The sequence below is a fragment of the Salmo salar genome, chromosome ssa02 (genome assembly GCF_905237065.1).
Source record: "Salmo salar chromosome ssa02, Ssal_v3.1, whole genome shotgun sequence".
NCBI lineage: Eukaryota > Metazoa > Chordata > Actinopteri > Salmoniformes > Salmonidae > Salmo > Salmo salar.
In genome coordinates this window covers 27,231,658-27,252,860 of record NC_059443.1, presented here as the reverse complement: position 1 = coordinate 27,252,860, position 21,203 = coordinate 27,231,658, and the positions used below count along the sequence as shown (strand labels likewise).

Below are 21,203 nucleotides of genomic sequence, written 5' to 3'. Positions count from 1 at the left end.
TCATGTGTCTTTTCTGTTGGTTATTGTGATGTCTGCCAAAGCTACATTATGCTGTTAACAGACAGACAAAGGACTTTAATGTTCCATTGGATTATCACAGTCACATTGTGTTGATATACACAGACTGTAGTGGCCTTGTGCTCCACAGAAGGCAACGAGAAGTAAGTAAGTAAGCTATCCATAGACAGAGAGAGGTTCTAAGGTAATTGACTACAGTGACATAGAGCTGCTATCCATAGACAGAGGTTCTAAGTTGGTTGACTACCGTGACATAGAGCTGCTTTCCATAGACAGAGAGAGGTTCTAAGGTAGTTGACTACAGTGGCATAGAGCTGCTATCCATAGACAGACAGAGGTTCTAAGGTAGTTGACTACAGTGGCATAGAGCTGCTATCCATAGACAGGCAGAGGTTCTAAGGTGGTTGACTACACTGACATAGAGCGTCTATCCATTGACAGACAGAGGTTCTAATTTTGTTGACTAAAGTGACATAGAGCTGCTATCCATAGACAGACAGAGGGTTTTAAGGCTTTAGGGTTGTTGACTCCAGGCCTGGAGATCAGAGTGAAGTCAACTTACCACCATTACAACCAGGAATACGAATTTCACAAAGCGGATCCTTTTTTCGCACCACCACCCAGGGAATTTGATCTGATTCCAGGGGCCAACCTAAAACAACGTCGCCGCAGAAGAGGTAGACGGAGCGGCCTTCTGGTCAGTCTTCGGAGGCACGCACACCACCCACCTCTTCCGAGTATATTACTCGCTAATGTCCAGTCTCTAGATAACAAGGTAGACAAAATTAGGGCAAGGGTTGCTTTCCAGAGAGACATCAGGGATTGTAACATACTCTGTTTCATGGAAACATGGCTCTCTCTAGATATGTTGCCGGTACAGCCACCAGGATTCTTTATTCTCTCTGAGAAGAAGAAGGCGGGTGTGTATGCTTCATGATTAACAACTCATGGTGTAATCATAACAATATACAGGAACTCAAGTCCTTTTGTTCACCTGACCTAGAATTCCTCATAATCAAATGCCGACTGTATTATCTCCCAAGATAATTCTCGCCGGTTATTGTCACAGTCGTGTATATCCCCCCTCAAGCTGCATTTATGGTAGCTGGGGATTTTAACAAAGCAAATTTGAACAAGGCTACCGAAATTCTATAAGCATATTGATTGTAGCATTCGTGTGGGCAATACACTGGATCACTGCTACTTTAACTTCCGCGATGCATACAAGGACCTCCCCCGCCCTCCTTTCAGCTAATCTGACCACAACTCCATTTTGCTCCTCCCCTCCTACAGTCGGAAACTCAAACAGGATGTACCTGTGACAAGAACTATTCAACGCTGGTCTGACCAGTCGGAATCCACGCTTCAAAATTGTTTTCATCACGCAGACTGGGACATGTTCCGGGGAGCCTCAGAGAATAATATTGGTTTATATGCTGATTCGGTGAGTGAGTTTATAAGAAAGTGCATTGGAGATGCTGTACCCACTGTGACTATTAAAACCAACCCTAACCAGAAACCGTGGATAGGTGGCGGCATTTGCGCAAAACTGAAAGTGCATACCCCCCACATTTAACCATGGAAAGATGACTGGGAATATGGCCGAATACAAACAGTGTAGTTATTCCCTCCGCAAGGCAATCAAACAAGCGAAATGTCGGTATAGGGACAAAGTGGAGTCGCAATTCAATGGCTCAGACACGAGACGTATGTGGCAGGGTCTACAGGAAATCACGAACTACAAAAAGAAAACCAGCCACATCACGTCTTGCTTCCAGACAAACTAAACACCTTCTTTGCCCACTTTGAGGATAATACAGTGCCCCCGACACGGCCCACTACCAAGGACTGCAGGCTCTTCCTCTCCTTCTCCGTGGCCGACATGAGTAAGACATTTAAACGTGTTAACCCTCGCAAGGCTGCTGGCCCAGAAGGCATCCCTAGCTGCATCTTCAGAGCATGCGCAGACCAGCTGGCTGGTGTGTTTACGGACATGTTCTCCCTATCCCAGTCTGCTGTCCCCACATGCTTCAAGATGGCCACCATTGTTCCTGTACCCAATAAGGGAAAGGTAACTGAACTAAATGACTATCGCCCTGTAGCACTCACTTCTGTCATCACGAAGTGCTTTGAGTGACTAGTCAAGGATCATATCACCTCCACCTTACCTGCCACCTTAGACCCACTTAATTTTGCATACCGCCTCAATAAGTCCACAGACGATGCAATTGCCATCACACTGCACACTGCCCTATCCCATCTGGACAAGAGGAATACCTATGTAAGAATGCTGTTCATTGACTGCAGCTCAGCATTCAACACCATAGCACCCTCCAAGCTCATCATTAAGCCTGAGGCCCTGGGTCTCAACCCCGCCCTGTACATTTGGGTCCTGGACTTCCTGACGGGCCGCCACCAGGTGGTGAAGGTAGGAAACAACATCTCCACTTCTCTGATCCTCAACACTGGGGCCCCACAAGGGTGCATGCTCAGCCCCACCCTGTACTCCTGTTCACCCATGACTGCGTGGCCATGCACGCCTCCAACTCAATCATCAAGTTTGCAGACGACACAACAGTAGTAGGCTTGATCACCAACAACGACGAGACAGTCTATAGAGAGGAGGTGAGGGCACTCGGAGTGTGGTGTCAGGAAAACAACCTCTCACTCAACATCAACAAAACAAAGGAGATGATTGTGGACTTCAGAAAACAGCAGAGGGAGCAATCCCTATCCACATCGACGGGACAGCAGTGGAGAAGGTGGAAAGTTTTAAGTTCCTTGGCGTACACATCACGGGCAAACTGAAATGGTCCAACCACACAGTATGGTGAAGAAGGCGCAACAGCGCCTCTTCAACCTCAGGAGGCTCAAGAAATTTGGCTTGCCACCTAAAACCCTCACAAACTTTTACAGATGCACAACTGAGAGTTTTTTGTCGGGCTCTATCACCGCCTGGTACGGCAACTGCACTGCCCACAAACGCAGGGCTCTCCAGAGGGTGGTGCAGTCTGCACAACGCATCACCGGTGTTAAACTATCTGCCCTCCAGGACACCTACAGCACCCAATGTCACAAGAAGGCCAAAAATAAGGACAACAACCACCCGAGCCACTGCCTTTTCACCCCACTACCATCCAGAAGGCGAGGTCAGTACAGGTGCATCAAAGCGGGGACCGAGAGACTGAAAAATAGCTTCTATCTCAAGACCATCAGACTGTTAACCAGCCGTCACTAACACAGAGAGGCTGCTGCCTACATACAGACATGAAATCATCGGCCACTTTAATAAATCGATCACTAGTCACTTTAATAATGTTCACATATCTTGCATTACTCATCTCATATGTACAGTATATACTGTATTTTATACCATCTATTGCATCTTGCCTATGCTGCTCGGTCATTGCTCATCCATATATTTATATGTATATATTCTTATTCCATCCCTTATTTAGATTTTTGTGTATTAGGTCTTTGTTGTGGAATTGTTAGTTTACAAGCATTTCGCTATACTCGCAATAATATCTGCTAACCATGTGTATGTGACTAATACAATGTGGTTTGATTTAATTGTATCACTAATGAAAGGCTTCTGTGATTACATATGGAGGAAGAAGAGCAGATCAGTTACTGTGAATGAGCACTGCTTTGCTATTGAGAGGAAGGCATTCCTGAAAGTCACACAGAGCTACACTCCAGCAGTAAATCAACCCTATAAATATTGCAGAGGGAAAAGGGGCCTCGTCTTGAATTGACTTCCTCCATGACAGTTTGGAGAGATGAGTTCACACATACTGTATACACTAGATGCACACACGCACAAACACACCCACTGCCCATGGAATACGAGAATGCAAGGCTTATTGTGTACATTATTTAAACTTATTGTAGAAACACAATCACTATTTAAACTTACTATAGTAACACAAAAAACCTTGTATTCATCGGGAAACAGATGCAAGCCTACAGATCAATTCAAATCAAATCACATTTTATTTATCACCTGCTTCATCAACAACAGGTGTGGAGTAAAAGTGAAATACAATGCAAAAATGTATTAAAAAAATGAAATAAGGAAATGAGGAATAAATACACAGTGAATAACGAATAACAAAAATGCGTAAAAATAGCATGGCTATATATAGGGAGTACCAGTACTGAGTCGATGTGCAGTGGTACGAGGTAATTGAGGTACAGTAGCTATGTACATATAGTGGGGGTAAATAGACTAGGCAACAGGATTGTGAAAGTGTGTGTGTGTGTGAGAGTGTTTGTGTGGGGTCAGTATGAATGTGTGCACATGTTATACAGTTGAAGTCAGAAGTTTACATACACCTTATACAAATACATTTAAACTCAGTTTTTCACAATTCCTGACATTTAATCCTAATAAAAATTCCCTGTCTTAGGTCAGTCAGGATCACCACTTTATTTTAAGAATATGAAATGTCAGAATAATAGTAGAAAGAATGATTTATTTCAGCTTTTATTTCTTTCATCACATTCCCAGTGGGTCAGAAGTTTACATACACTCAATTAGTATTTGGTAGCATTGCCTTTAAATTGTTTAACTTGGGTCAAATGTTTCGGGTAGCCTTCCACAAGCTTCCCACAATAAGTTGGGTGAATTTTGGCCCATTCCTCCTGACAGAGCTGGTGTAACTGAGTCAGGTTTGTAGGCCTCCTTGCTCACACACACTTTTTCAGTTCTGCGTACAAATGTTCTACAGGATTGTGGTCAGGGCTTTGTGATGGCCACTCCAATACCTTGACTTTGTTGTCCTTAAGCCATTTTGCCACAACTTTGGTAGTATGCTTGGGTTCATTGTCCATTTGGAAGACCCATTTGCGACAAAGCTTTAACTTCCTGACTGATATCTTGGGATGTTGCTTCAATATATCCACATCATTTTCCTGCCTCATGATTCCATCTATTTTGTTAAGTGCACCAGTCCCTCCTTCAACAAAGCACCCCCACAACATGATGCTGTCACCCCCATGCTTCACGGTTGGGATGGAGTTCTTCGGATTGCAAGCCTCCCCTTTTTCCTCCAAACATAACGATGGTCATTATGGCCAAACAGTTCTTTTTTTGTTTCATCAGACCAGAGGACATTTTCCAAAAAGTATGATCTTTGTCCCCATGTGCAGTTGCAAACCGTAGTCTGGCTTTTGTATGGCGGCTTTGGAGCAGTGGCTTCTTCCTTGCTGAGCGGCATTTCAGGTTATGTCAATATAGGACTCGTTTTACTGTGGATATAGACACTTTTGTACCTGTTTCCTCCAGCATCTTCCCAAGGTCCTTTGCTGTTGCCTTGGGATTGATTTGCACTTTTCGCACCAAAGTGCGTTCTTCTCTAGGAGACAGAAAGCGTCTCCTTCCTGAGCGGTATGACGACTGCGTGGTCCCATGGTGTTTATACTTGCGTAGTATTGTTTGTACAGATGAACGTGGTACCTTCAGGCATTTGGAAATTGCTCCCAAGGATGAACCAGATTTGAGGAGGTCTACAATTTGTTTTCTGTGGTCTTGGCTGATTTCTTTTGATTTTCCCATGATTACAAGCAAAATACTGAATTTCAAGGTAGGTCTTGAAATACATCCACAGGTGCACCTCCAATTGACACAAATTATGTCAATTAGCCTATCAGAAGCTTCTAAAGCCATGACATAATTTTCTGAAATTTCCAAGCTGTTTAAAGGCACAGTCAACTTAGTGTATGTAAACTTCTGACCCACTGGAATTGTGATACAGTGAATTATAAGTGAAATAATCTGTCTGTAAACATTTGTTGGAAAAATTACTTGTGTCATGCACAAGGTAGATGTCCTAACCGACTTGCCAATACTATAGTTTGTTAACAAGAAATTTGTGGTGTGGTTGAAAAACGAGTTTTAATGTCTCCAACCTAAGTGTATGTAAACTTCCGACTTCAACTGTATGTGTGTGGGCGTTAGTAATGTGTGTGTCTGTTCGTAGGGGTGTCAGTGTAAGGAATGTGTGAGTGTGTGGATAGAGTCCAGCGTGTGTGTGTATGTGTTGGGGTGTCAGTGAGTGTGTGGATAGAGTCCAGTGTGTGTGTGTATGTGTTGGGGTGTCAGTGAGTGTATGGATAGAGTCCAGTGTGTGTGTGTGTGTATGTGTAGGGGTGTCAGTGAGTGTGTGGATAGAGTCCAGTGTGGGTGTGTATGTGTTGGGGTGTCAGTGAGTGTGTGGATAGAGTCCAGTGTGTGCCCATACTGTCAGTCTATCTGACACAGATCACTAAGAAACATGCCTCCGATTCCTGCAGACAGATATTTCTAGCGTGAATACTTCCAAAGAGGTTCCCTCGGCAGTCTTCAATCTTCCCACCCTGAGGAAATCTGAAGCAGAGGATTAGCTTTTCTATTTTCACAATTGAAACTTGCATCATTGTCTCCATTTAATCAGGACCTTGTTTCAGACTAGCAACAAAAAAAAGCCTGAGGAAGGAAGGAAGGAAGGAAGGAAGGAAGGAAGGAAGGAAGGAAGGAAGGAAGGAAGGAAGGAAGGAAGGAAGGAAGGAAGGAAGGAAGGAAGGAAGGAAGGAAGGAAGGAAGGAAGGAAGGAAGGAAGGAAGGAAGGAAGGAAGGAAGGGCAGAGAGAGAGAGAGGGAGAAACACACAGTGGTGTATTATAGAGAAATGGATTAAAAATAATATCATATCACACTGTTGAAAAGAGGCCTAATCTGGTGGAGGAGAATGGAAGGAAGACTCCACTGAATAGAGGAATAATTAAGGGAAATCTATTACGGTTTTGCTAATGAATTTAAATAGGAAGAGATCCATCTCTCCAAGGTAACTATGGGCTCCATGAGAAGATAATAGAGCTGAAGAAATCATCACTTCACTGTTAATGTCTAAAGCTGTACAGTGTATGGCTGTGACACTGTAATAATGAGGCTGCAGGCTGTAGTGTTGTGTTGTGGAGCTAATGGTATAGATAGTACGGTGCATAATATGATGTATTTTTCCACTGAAAGACTGTTGCTACTGGCTGTAGTGCTGTACAGTAGTATGGTGTACTGGTGCATATGATGCTGCCATTCTCTACTCAAAGATAGTTTTGTTTATCAAATCAATCAAATCAAACTTTATTGATCACATGCGCCGAGTACAACAGGTGTAGACCTTACCGTGAAATGCTTACTTACAAGCCCTTAACCAACAATGTAGTTCAAGACGAGGTATTTACCAAATAAACTCAAATAAAAAAAGAATAAAAAGTAACACAATAAAATAACAATAACAAGGCTATATACAGGGGGTACCGGTACTGAGGCAATGTGCGGGGTTACAGGTTTGTTGAGGTAATTTGTACATGTAGGTAGGGGTGAAGTGACTATGCATATATAATAAACAGCGAGTAGCAGCAGTGTACAAAACAAATGGAGGGGAGGGGGTGTCAATGTAAATAGTCCAGTTGGTATTTCATTAATTGTTCATCAGTCTTATGGCTTGGGGGTAGAAGCTGTTAAGGAGCCTTTTGGTCCTAGACTTGGCGCTCCGGTACCGCTTGCCGTGCGGTAGCAGAGAAAACAGTCTATGACTTGGGTGACTGGAGTCTCTGACAATTTTATGAGCTTTCCTCTGACACCGCCTATTATATAGGTCCTGGATGGCAGGAAGCTTGGCCCCAGTGATGTACTGGGTCGTACGCACTACCCTCTGTAGTGCCTTACGGTCAGATGCCGAGCATTTGCCATACCAGGTGGTGATGCAACCGGTCAGGATGCTCTCGATGGTGCAGCTGTATAACTTTTTTGAGGATCTGGGGACCCATGCCAAATCTTTTCAGTCTCCTGAGGGGGAAAAGGTTTTGTCGTGCCCTCTTCACGACTGTCTTGGTGTGTTTGGACCATGATAGTTCATTGGTGATGTGGACACCAAGTAACTTGAAACTCTCAACCTGCTCCACTACAGCCCCATCGATGTTAATGGGGGCCTGTTCGGCTTGCCTTTTCCTGTAGTCCACGATCAGCTCCTTTGTCTTGCTCACATTGAGGGAGAGGTTGTTGTCCTGGCACCACACTGCCAGTTCTCTGACTTCCTCCATGTAGGCTATCTCATCATTGTCGAACAGGCCTACCACTGTTGTGTCATGAGCAAACTTAATGATGGTGTTGGAGTCGTGTTTGGCCACACAGTCGTGGGTGAACAGGGAGTACAGGACATCTGCATAGCTATTGTGTTTTTTGATGGTTTATGTTTGCTATAGTTCTTGAGATCTTTGGTAAACTGTCGAATACTAGTCTTTGCTATATTCAGAATCCCTTGATACACATATATAATGTAAATATTTGCCCAAATCCTTTCATGATTTAAATATTGGCATTTTGTTTGTTGTGTCATTTTCTTGGTAATTCAACATTCTGTGAGATGGCCATAATCTGAGAATTTGAGGTGAGAACAACATGTGGATATGTATATATTGGTAGGAAAACAGTGCAAGCTTTACAGGCTATTAACATTCTGTGTGTAGGGTGTGAATCCTGACATTTGGTCGGTGTGTGTGTGAGAGGAAGCTTGTTGAACTTGTAGCAGGGTTCATTGAGGTACATGAGCGTGTTCAAGAGATGCCTAACCAGGATCAACAGACAGCCAGGATGGTGGGCTGGAGTGGACCAGAGGCCCTGTTCTCATCACCCAGTCATCTCTACACATTAGGGTCGCTGACTTGGAGATTTGTGAGTTGTGTGTGCACACACACACATGCACACAGTTGTTGGCAATCACCAGCCAGTCATCTTCAAGACTAATTTCCTGGCATAATATGTTTCAGATGGTAATGGGGTGGAGAGAAAGAGAGAGAGGGGGAGAGAGAGAGAGGGAGAGGGAGAGACAGGGAGAGGAGGGGGGGAGGGCTTACAATTTCCATTGTAATATTGTCATTACACACACACACACACTCTCTATGCTATAACCACTTACCAGTCTCGGAGTTGTTTAAACACTGTTTAATGTTTACTATACTATTTGATAGTGTTGAACATCCACAAAACAGTATTCAGGTTGTTCAATAAAATAGAAACATCTCACATACATCAAGGGGTTTATAGTTCACACTGAGAGAGAAACCTTCCATGGTGCCATGGATACATTTAAATGACCTGTAGTTTGGCCCCTCCCCTATGTCTCCTCCTGAGGACCTCCACAGTCCCATAGTGCACTGCAGCTGGCCATGCCGACAACAGCCAGGGTTAATTGAAAACTGTAGTAAGTCATTGAGTAAGTCCCTCAGTGTTCTCTCTGTCACCTTCACTCCCCCTAGGCTGCCACATACCCGTAACAAACTCCTTACTCAATATGCCAGCCCACAATAACACCCAGAGACAGGCCAATTTTATGATTCATTTAGCTCAATAAAGAGCCTTTATTAAGGTTTACTTACTTATCAACAAGAAGCTGGCTGTGTGTGTGTTTTATTGGGCCTGGGCCTGGGCCTGTGAGCTGTGGAGAATTGGAGCTGATGGAGAGACTAGAAGTGTAGAGAAAGAGGAGAGGAGGGAGGGATGGATTGGAGGGAACTCACTCTGCTCCTACTGAGTATGTTACCTGGATGAGCAGGGTGTAGTCAGGATATCTAAAACACAGACACACCTATCTCATATCAACACCAGGATTCAGTTGATCTAACTCTCAATTTCACAAGAATATGCACCGTCACGATTGCCTACACAATTAGACATCCCTCTGGTTCTCCGCAGTAAGGCCTATGACAACATCGCAGTACAACCCGGCAGAACAGAGGGGCTTGATGTTTGTTTTGCCCACTAATAGATATCATGTCTATGGGGAGAGTAAGCAGGGGGTTGAGAGAGAGAGAGAGAGAGAGAGAGAGAGAGAGAGAGAGAGAAGAGAGACAGAGAAGAGAGACAGAGAAGAGAGACTGAGAAGAGAGACAGAGAAGAGAGACAGAGAAGAGAGAGACAGAGACAGGAGACAGAGGGGGGAGGGAAGAGGGAATGTCATGGTGATTTAGGTGTGAGTGAGAGGGGAGAGAGGGTGAGGAGTCACAGACCCGGGGCCTCAGCTCTGGCTGGTCAGAGACAGATTTTAATCAGAGAGGCTAGAGAGCCAGAAGCCCCCCAGGGGCCCTACGCATCACACGGCATTACAGCGCAGACAAAACAACACCAGCACCCAGACGACTAGCCTAGCCTCCAAATAAAAGATAACCCTGACAACACACATCACCATCATCATCATCCAGCCAACTGCTGCCTTAATCTGGCTCATCCTCCAACACTAATTAACTTCATTGAGGGGATAAATGACACATCCTAGTTTAACTTCATTGAGGGGATAAATGACACATCCTAGTTTAACTTCTTAGGATAAATGACACATCCTGTTTAACTTCATTAGGTAAATGACACATCCTAGTTTAACTTCATTGAGGGATAAATGACACATCCTAGTTTAACTTCATTGAGGGGATAAATGACACATCCTAGTTTAACTTCATTGAGGGGATAAATGACACGTCCACATTTTTTCTTTAGTCTTGTTATCTTTATTTTCTTTAAAAGTAGGCCTTGTGATTTTTTGGAATAGTCAGATCAGACTCATTATTATATGTGTGATTTAAAAACAAATTAAATAAGTAATGAATGAATGGTTTCATTTTCATTTAACTTAGTTTCCTGCATTTTAGTTTTTAATCTGAAGTCAAATGGTCTGTGAATGGCGAGGGCAGGTTCTTTGTTTGGAGTAGTGATTGATGTATTCAGACCCTTTATTCTAAAATGTATTAAATTGTTCTTTTCCCCCAACAATCTACTCAATATACCTCATAATGACAAAGTCAAAACAGGTTTTTAGAAATTGTTGCTAATTTATAAAAAAATATACACTACCGTTCAAAAGTTTGGGGTCACTTAGAAATGTCCTTGTTTTTTAAAGAAAAACACATTTTCTGTCCATTAAAATAACATCAAATTGATCAGAAATACCTTGTAGACATTGTTAATGTTGTAAATGACTATTGTAGCTGGAAACTGATTATTTTTTAGGGAATATCTACATAGGCGTACAGAGGCCCATTATCAGCAACCATCACTCCTGTGTTCCAATGGCACAGTGTGTTAACATATCCAAGTTTATCATTTTAAAAGGCTAATTGATCATTAGAAAACCCTGCAATTATGTTAACACAGCTGAAAACGGTTGTTCTCATGCTCTAAGATGAGTCTTGGTGGTTCCAAACTTCTTACATTTAAGAATGACGGAGGCCACTGTGTTCTTGGGGACTTTCAATGCTGCAGACATTTTTGGTACCGTTCCCCAGATCTGTGCCTCGACACAATCCTGTCTCAGACCTCTACGGACAATTCCTTCGTCGTCATGGCTTGGTTTTTGCTCTGACATGCACTGTCAACTGTGGGACCTTATATAGACAGGTGTGTGCCTTTCAAAATCATGTCCAATCAATTGAATTTCCCACAGGTGGACTCCAATCAAGGATGATCAATGGAAACAGGATGCACCTGAGCTCAATTTCGAGTCTCAAAGTGAAGGGTCTGAATACTTACGTAAATAAGGTATTTTTTTATACATTTGCAAAAATATCTAAGAACCTGTTTTCGCTTTGTCGTTATGGGGTACTGTGTGTAGATTGCTGAGGATTTATTTTTATTTAATCCATTTTAGAACTTAACAAAATGTGGAAATAATGTGCCATACAGTACCATGTCTATGAGGCCTATACTGTGTGACTCAGGGGTGTCTAGACTGAAGTGTCCACTGGGAGTGAGGGTAGTGTGGGGGTTTCCCCTGATACAGGTGTGTGATGGGGACTTTTCAGTGGGCATGTGCTGCCAGTGGCTGCCTGGTCTCATAGCTGCTCTGCTCTCTACAGCCTTTCCTTTTCCCCTGGCTGTTCCTCTCTCCAGTGGCCCCGCCTCTCTCAGGGTGTTTATGTTCCAATCAAAAGAGCCAGAGCATCATGACTGAGCTAGAGCGTCCCTGTGACCACCAGAGCTCCGGCTTGAAGGCTGCAGCCACGTCACTCGCGTCACCGCTTTAGGCCATGCCACCCAATCTCTTTCCAACTTCGGAGGCACCACGTCAGGCCTTGCCGTTTAGGATATTTAATAAATCTCTCTTCTGTCAGAGAGAGATAAGAGAGAGAGAGCAGGGGAGAGAGAAGAGAGCAGGGGAGAGAGAAGCGAGCAAGGAAGAGAAGCGAGAGCAGGGGAGAGAGAAGCGAGAGCAGGGGAGAGAGAAGCGAGAGCAGGGAAGAAAGAAGAGAAGGAGGTAAGAATGAGGCGGAAGAATAGACAGCATCAGGTGTAATGTTCATATTGGCTGACACAAGGGAAAAGCCAGGTTTTAAAGCGTTTAGCTTTAATTTCAGTCAGGAGTGACATAATTGATTTTAATGAGATGTTTATAGAGTGAAGTGGCGGTGTTGCTAAATCATTTGCAAGGCTTGCTGCCTGCTTGGTTCTTCAGAGGCTCACACAGCACTGGGGAAAAGAGAGAAAAGCACTCAAGCAGCCGCTGCCAAAATTCACACAGTCCCCCTTGCACCCCCCCCAGACTTAAACTACCCTCCCCACTTCTCCATCCCAGCCAGCCCACTCTGTGGCCCACCTTCTCTGCGCTGTGATTGACAGGTGCCACACTACACCAGAGTGATTATAAAGACACTTTGCTCTGGGAAGTTACTGAGGCAGTGTGGACAGCAGAGAATGGTCCCTTTCCTATTCTTTACCCCCTCAACGCCTCAGGGAAAGACAGACTGCCACTCTACAGCTGGGGACCACACCATTCCACCACCCCCCGTCCTCCAGAGTGTCACCCACCCTGCAGCACCTTCACTTCCCTTTTATTAACACCTTTTAAAATAGACATGATTAATATCACACTATTTTATCTCTGAACTCCCACACCGTTACACGACTGACAGCAACCACCCACAACACCATATTATCATCCAAACTGCCGTCGCAACCGCTTCAGGCAAACAATCAGGACAAGGGTGGGGAAATGACAGGTTTAGGTCCTGATTTATTCAGCAGGACAGCGGTTTCCAACGGCAACCCTCAATCATGATTTCCATACAACAAACGTAAGGAGCTATTTTGATTGCTTTCCAATCAAGCGAGACAAACACTAATTAGATTTTTTTGAGGGACTGTGGAATTAGGGGTATGGAATTTGGAGCGTGGATGACTGGCATTTCTCTCTGATAAGTTGCTCTCATATCAGTCTCCTTACGCACTTCTGTTTACTGTCAGCCGTTTATTATTACAGAGAGTGAAGGAGTAAGCTGCAGATTCTGAGAAAGTCCCAAACGCCACCTTATTCCCTATATAGGACATTGCTTTTGACCAGGGCCCATGGGGCCCCATGTAGGGAATAGGGTGCCATTTGGTACACATCCAGTATGTTTTCAGAGATTAGAGATGTCTGGGTTTATCATACCTTTTTATGATTGTTTGTATAATGTGCTGTGTGCTGTAGATGTCATGTCACCATGGTTATTTGGCATATTAGAAAATAGCCCTTTCTTTGCTTTTCTTGCCCTCTTCCCTGTTCCTTTCTCTCCTCTCTTTTTGTTTCCTATAATAACATTGTGTATTTTCATGATGGAAGTCTCACAGTCCAACCAAGTTTGGTAGGCAACGAGGATGCAACAGTTTGAGTGGTTGACATCCCAATGAAATGATATCTATATGACACAGACATTCCATTGACTGTGATGTGATCATGTGATCATGTGATGATATGAATGATCTGTGATGTGGTTGGCGGTAAGGATGACACATTGTCTCTCTTGTTGGAGAATCAAGCTGGTGTCATATTTCTGATGGTTGACATCCCACTGAGTTGGTGTGACGTAGCCTATTGACGGTGATGTGATGACATGATGAGGACACATTCTCTCTGTTGTTTCACAGACAGACGTTGCTCTCATGGTCAGATGTGGAATCTTTATTTGATCACTCTGTTGCAAGAGAACTTTCCTGCAATGCAGAAAATGTAAAACTTATAGTGTATTTGAGGTTTAAAAAGGCTTCTGGATTGTGTAATTTCCGCTTTTGAAATTTCAGACTTGATTTTCCCTTTAAGGAAAATGTATCAACCCCTACAAAAATCTCCATTACTTATAATCAAGATAATAATTCACATTTCTGTTGCTGCAGGATTATTTTCCTGCTGTAGCAAACTGACCCATATTAAGATCCTACATCTGTAGACTGATACATGTGGTGTGAACTAGTAATATGGGATGATTTGTGATGCGGTGATGACACATGGCCTCTCTGTTCCACATACAGACACTCCGTTCATGTCCGATGCTGTGATGTAGGCATCCAATTGACTGTGAAAATCAAATCAAATTGTATTGGTCACGTACGCATATTTTTCAGATGTTATTGCAGGTGCAGCAAAATGCTTCTGTTTCTGATTCCAACAGTGCAGTAATAAAGTGCCTGGCAGATATCTCAACTTGTCGACCCACCACCTCAAGCACCAACCTTGACAAGACAGAGCACTCTTTCTCCTGGGGAAGGCCTGCCCGCACAAAGACCTCTCCACCACGGTTGACAACTCCACTGTGTCGCCCCCCCAGAGTGCAAAGAACCTTGGCGTGACCCTGGATGTCACCCTGTCATTTTCTGCAAACATCAAAGCAGTGATCCGCTCCTGCAGGTTCATGCTCTACAATATCGCTTGAGCACGACCCTACCTCATACAGGAAGTGGCGCAGGTCCTAATCCAGGCATTTGTCATCTCCTGTCTAGACTACTGTAACTCTCTGTTGGCTGGGCTGCCCGCTTGTGCTATCAAATCCCTGCAACTTATCCAGAATGCTGCAGCCCGCCTGGTGTTCAACTTTCCCAAGTTCTCCCATGTCACCCTGCTCCTCCGCACACTCCACTGGGTTCCAGTCGAAGCTCGCATCCACTACAAGATCATGATACTGATAACTACTTTGAGGAAAATTGTGAAATATATACACTACCATTCAAAAGTTTGGGGTCACTTAGAAATTGATTTGATTTTGAAATGAAAGCGAAAACAATTGTCCATTAAAATAACATCAAATTGATCAGAAACAGTGTAGACATCGTTAATGTTTTAAATTAGTATTGTAGCTGGAAACGGCAGATTGTTTATGGAATATCTAGATATTGGCTTTTTCTTTGCAACTCTGCCTAGAAGGCCAGCATCCCGGAGTTGCCTCTTCACTGTTGACGTTGAGACTGGGGTTTTGCAGGTTGTACACAGCGTTGTACGAGATCTTCAGTTTCTTGGCAATTTCTTGCATGGAATAGCTATCATTTCTCAGAACAAGAATAGACTGATGAGTTTCAGAAGAAAGTTATTTGTTTTCTGGCCATTTTGAGCCTGTAATCGAACCCACAAATGCTGATGCTCCAGATGCACAACAAGTCTCAACAAGCACCCCCATATCCACATCGACGGGACAGGTGGAAAGTTTTAAGTTCCTCGGCGTACACATCACGGACAAACTGAAATGGTCCACCCACACAGACAGCGTGGTGAAGAAGGCGCAACAGCGCCTCTTCAACCTCAGGAGGCTGAATAAATGTGGCTTGTCACCAAAAACACTCACAAACTTTTACAGATGCACAATCGAGAGCATCCTGTCGGGCTGTATCACCGCCTGGTACGGCAACTGCTACGACACCTACACCACCCGATGTCACAGGAAGGCCAAAAAGATCAGCAAGGACAACAACCACTCGAGCCACTGCCTGTTCACCCCGCTATCATCCAGAAGGCGAGGTCAGTACAGGTGCATCAAAGCAGGGACCGAGAGACTGAAAAACAGCTTTTATCTCAAGGCCACCAGACTGTTAAACAGCCATCACTAACATTGAGGGGCTGCTGCCAACATACTGACTCAAATCTCTAGCCACTTTAATAATAAAAAATTGGATGTAACAACTGTATCACTAGTCACTTTAAACTATGCCCCTTTATGTAATGTTTACATACCCTACATTACTCATCTCATATGTATATACTGTACTCTATACCATCTACTGCATCTTGCCTATGCCGTTCGTGTCACGTCCTGGCCAGTATAAGGGTTAATTGTTATTGTAGTTTGGTCAGGACGTGGCAGAGGGTATTTGTTTTATGTGGTCCGGGGTGGTGTTTTTGGTAAAAGGGTTGGTTTATGGTCTATGTTTATGTATTTCTATGTGTAGTCTAGTAAGTGTGTTTCTATGTGGAGTTAATTGGGGTGGACTTCCAATTGAAGGCAGCTGTGTGGTGTTGCCTTTGATTGGAAGTCCTATATTAGTTGGGTGTGTTTGTCTGTGTGTTTGTGGGAAATTGTTCTGTGTTTAGCCTTGTGCCTTGCCAGACTGTCAGTGGATCATTCGTTCTCTTGTTTGTTGTTTTTGTGTTCGTTTTGATTTAATAAATGTTCAAAATGAACAAACGCAGACCTGCTGCATTTTGGTCCTCCTTCACCGACGATACGTGTGACAGTTCGGCCATCGCTCATCCATATATTTATATGTACATATTCTTATTCATTCCTTTGTTGTGAAATTGTTAGATTACTTGTTAGATATTACTGCATGGTCGGAACTAGAAGCAAACGCATTTCGCTACACTCGCATTAACATCTGCTAACCATGTGTATGTGACCAATACGATTTGATTTGAAGTCTAAAGAAGGCCAGTTTTATTGCTTCTTTAATCACGACAACAGTTTTCAGCTGCGCTAACATAAATGCAAAAGGGTTTTCTAATGATCAATTAGCCTTTTAAAGCGATAAACTTGGATTAGCTAACATAACGTGCCATTGGAACACAGGACTGATGGTTGCTGATAATGGCCTCTGTACGCCTATGTAGATATTCCATAAAAAATCTTCTGTTTCCGGCTACAATAGTCATTTACAACATTAACAATCTCTACACTGTATTTGTGATGAATTTGATGTTCTTTTAATGAACAAAAACTGTGGTTTTCTTTAAAAAACAAGGACATTTCTCAGTGACCCCAAATGTTTGAACGGTACAATGCGTTCAGAAAGTATTCACACCCCTTGACTTTTTCCTAATTTTGTTGTTACAACCTGAATTTAAAATTGATTCAATTGAGATTTTATGTAACTGGCCTACACACAATACCCCATAATGTCAAAGTTGAATTATATTTTTAGATTTATTTTTACACTAATTATAAATTAAAAGCTGATATGTCTTGCGTCAATAAGCATTCAACCCCTTTGAAATGGCAAGCCTAAATAAGTTCAGAAGTAAAAATGTGCTTAACAAGTCACATAATAAGTTGTGTTGATGTGCTATGTGTGCAATAATAGTTTTTAACATGATTTTTCAATGACTACCTCATCTCTGTACCCCACATATACAATTATCTGTTATTATCAGTTGACAGTGAATTTCAAACACAGATTCAACCACAAAGACCAGGGAGGTTTTACAATGCCCTGCAAGGGAGGGCACCTATTGGTAGATGGGTAAAAAAAAAAGCCGACATTGAATATCCCTTTGAGCATGGTAAAGTTATTAATTACACTTTGGATGGTGTATCAATACACCTGTCACGGCCTGACCTGAGAGAGCCATTTTTCTCTGTTTGGTTAGGTCAGGGTGTGACATGGGGGGGCATTCTATGTGTTATATTTCTTTGTTATATTCTATGTTTTCTATTTCTTTGTCTTGAGCCGAGTATGGTTCCTAATCAGAGGCAGCTGTCTATCGTTGTCTCTGATTAGGAATCATACTTAGGCAGCCCTTTTATCCACTTTCAGTTGTGGGATCTTGTTTTTGCATAGCTCTGTAAAGCCTGCAGAATGTGACGTTCGTGTTTCTTTGTTTATTTTTTTGTATAGTGTTCTGAGTTAATAATAAATATTTATCATGAGCACTCAACATGCTGCACCTTGGTCTACTCCTTACGACGAGAGTCACAGAAGATCCCACCACAAGAGAACCAAGCAGCGTGATCAGGTGTGGACCTGGGTGGACATCCTGAACGGCAGGGGATCCTGGACGTGGGAGGAGATCCAGGCTGGATGGGATCGCCTCCCATGGGAACAGGTGGAGGTAGCGAGAGCAGAATGGCAACATTATGAGGAACTAACACGGCAACGACGGAAGCACGAGAGGCACCCCCCAAAAAACAATTTGGGGGGGTGGGCACACGGGGAGTTTGGCAGAGTCAGGGTGGAGACCTGAGCCAACTCCCCGTGCTTACCGTGGGGAGCGAGTGATCGAGCAAGCACCGTGTTATGCGGGGATGTGCACTGTGACGCCAGTGCGCAGCTACAGCCCGGTGCGCTCGGTGCAAGCTTCCCACAGTTGCTGTGCTAGAGTTGGCATTCAGCCAGGAAGGATTGTGCCTGCTCAGCGTTCCTGGTCTCCGGTGCGTGTCTTCGGCCCAGGTTATCCGGCGCCAGCTCTATGCAAGGTACCCCCAGTTCGCCAGCACAAACCTGTGCAACCTGTTCCAACGTCCCGCGCTTGTCGGGCTACGGGGGGTATCCAGCCAGGACGGGTTGTGCCAGTCATAAGCTCCCGACCTCCAGTGCGCCTCCACGGCCCAGTATATCCAGCGCCAGTTCTACGCACTGTGTCGCCAGTGCACCTGCACAGCCCAGATCGTCCTGTGCTAGCGACCCGCCCTTGCCGGACTAAAGTAAGTATCCAGCCAGGACGGGTTGTGCCAGTCATAAGCTCCCGACCTCCAGTGCGCCTCCAAGGCCCAGTATACCCTGTGCCTGCTCTGCGCACCCGGCCTCCAGCGACGTTCCCTAGTCCAGAACTCTCAGCGACGTTCCCCAGTCCGGAGCCTCCAGCAACGTTCTCCAGTCCGGTGAGACCTATTCCAGCTCCACGTACGAAGCCTTCAGTGATGATCCATGGCAAGAAGCCTGTAGGGATGATCCATGGCCCGGAGCCTGTAGAGATGATCCATGGCACGAAGCCTCCAGTGATAATCCATGGCCCGGAGCCTCCAGTGATGATCCATGGCACAAAGCCTCCAGTGGTGATCCATGGCACGGAGCCTGCAGTGATGATAAATGGCATGGAGCCTGTAGCGACGGCCTGCAGTCCAGAACCTCCTGAGACGGCCTGCAGCCCGGAGTCTTCAGCGGCGGCCTGCAGCCCGGAGTCTTCAGCGGCGGCCTGCACCCCAGAGTCTTCAGCGGCGGTCTGCAGCCCAGAACCTCTGGCGACGATCCACGGTTCGGAGCTTCCCGCGATGATCCACGGTCTGGTTCCTCCGGCGACACAAAAGCAGAGGGATCAGTGGGCGGAGTGGGGGCTACGCCCCGAACCGGAGCCGCCACCATGAGTAGATGCCCACCCGGACCCTCCCCTATAGGTTCAGGTTTGCAGCCGGGAGTCCGCACCTTTGGGGGAGGGGGGGGTACTATCACGCCCTGACCTGAGAGAGACGTTTTTCTCTGTTTGGTTAGGTCAGGGTGTGACATGGGGGGCATTCTATGTGTTATATTTCTTTGTTACGTTCTATGTTTTCTATTTCTTTGTCTTGAGCTGAGTATGGTTCCGAATCAGAGGCAGCTGTCTATCGTTGTCTCTGATTAGGAATCATACTTAGGCAGCCCTTTTATCCACTTTCAGTTGTGGGATCTTGTTTTTGCATAGCTCTGTAAAGCCTGCAGAACGTGACGTTCGTGTTTCTTTGTTTATTGTTTTGTATAGTGTTCTGAGTTAATAATAAATATTTATCATGAGCACTCAACACGCTGCACCTTGGTCTACTCCTTACGACGAGTGTCACAACACCAAGTCACTACAAAGATACAGGCGTCCTTCCTAACTCAGTTGCCGGAGAGGTAGGAAAACGCTCAGGGATTTCACCATGAGGGAAATGATGACTTTAAAACAGTTACAGAGTTTAATGGCTGTGATAGGAGAAAACTGTGGATGGATCAACAACTTTGTTGTTACTCCACAATACTAACCTAAATGACAGAGTGAAAGAAGGAAGCCTGTATAGAATAAAATTATTTGATAACATTCATCCTGTCATAAGGCACTAAAGTAAAACTGCAAAAATATGTGTCAAATAAATGTACTTTTTGTCCTGAATACAATGCGTTATGTATGGGGCAAAATCAAACGCCCGCGGGCCAAATTCAGACAGATGGCCACCAGTTGGGGAAACATGTCTTAGAGATTTACTCAGACTCAGCTGTAATCGCTGCCAAAGGTGAATCTAACATGTATCAACTCAGTGTGAATAATTATGTTAAATAGATATTTATATATTTAATTTGTAATACATTTGCAAAAGTGTCTAAAAACATGTTTTTACTTTGTCATTCTGGAGTATTGTGTGTAGGTGGGTGAGAAAAAAAAACATTTTATTCATTTTGAATTCAGGCTGTAACACAAAATGCAGATTAAGTCAAGGGGTTTGAATACTTTCTGAAGGCACTGTATGTATAGTATATGAATAGGAAAGGTGTGTACAGCAGTTGTTGTATAGGATGAGCCTTGACTACAATATAGTATATACATATGAAGTGAGTAAAACAGGATGGAAACATTATTAAAGTGACCAGTGTTCAATTACTATGTAGATAGGGCAGCAATCAATGTGGATTTGGGCATGCTCTCTCTGCTGTTTCCTGAAGTCCATGATCAGCTCCTTCATTTTGTTGACATTGAAGGAGAAGTTATTTTCCTGGCACCACTCTGCCAGGGCCCTCACCTCCTTCCTGTAGGCTGTCTTGTCATTGTTGGTAATCAGGTCTACCACTGTTGTGTCATCAGTAAACTTGAGTTGGAGAAGTGAGTGACCACGCAGTCGTGAGTGAACAGGGAGTACAGGAGGGGGCAGAGCATGCAACCCTTGTTCAGGATCAGCATGGGGAGATGTTGTTGCCTACCCTCACCACCTGGAGTCGGCCAATCAGGAAGTCCAGGATCTAGTTGCAGAGGGCAGGTTTCAGACCCAGGGCCCTGAGCTTAGTGATGAGCTTGGAGGGCACTATGGTGTTGAAGGCTGAGCTGTGGTCAATGAACATACATAGGTATTCCTCTTGTCCAGATGGGATAGGGCAGTGTGCAGTTCAATGGCGATTGCGTCATCTGTGGATTTGTTGGGGCGGTGTGAAAATTGTAGTGGGCCTAGGCTGTCAGGAATGGTAGAGGTGACATG

The 21,203-nt window shown here is 44.3% G+C and overlaps 1 protein-coding gene across 4 annotated transcripts in view; it reads left to right on the top strand.

Annotated features, from left to right (window-relative positions):
• Nucleotides 1-21,203, top strand: part of LOC106578944 (glutamate receptor ionotropic, kainate 2) — a 270,331-nt gene that overhangs the window by 152,916 nt on the left and 96,212 nt on the right. The gene's annotated exons all lie outside the window — the stretch shown is intronic.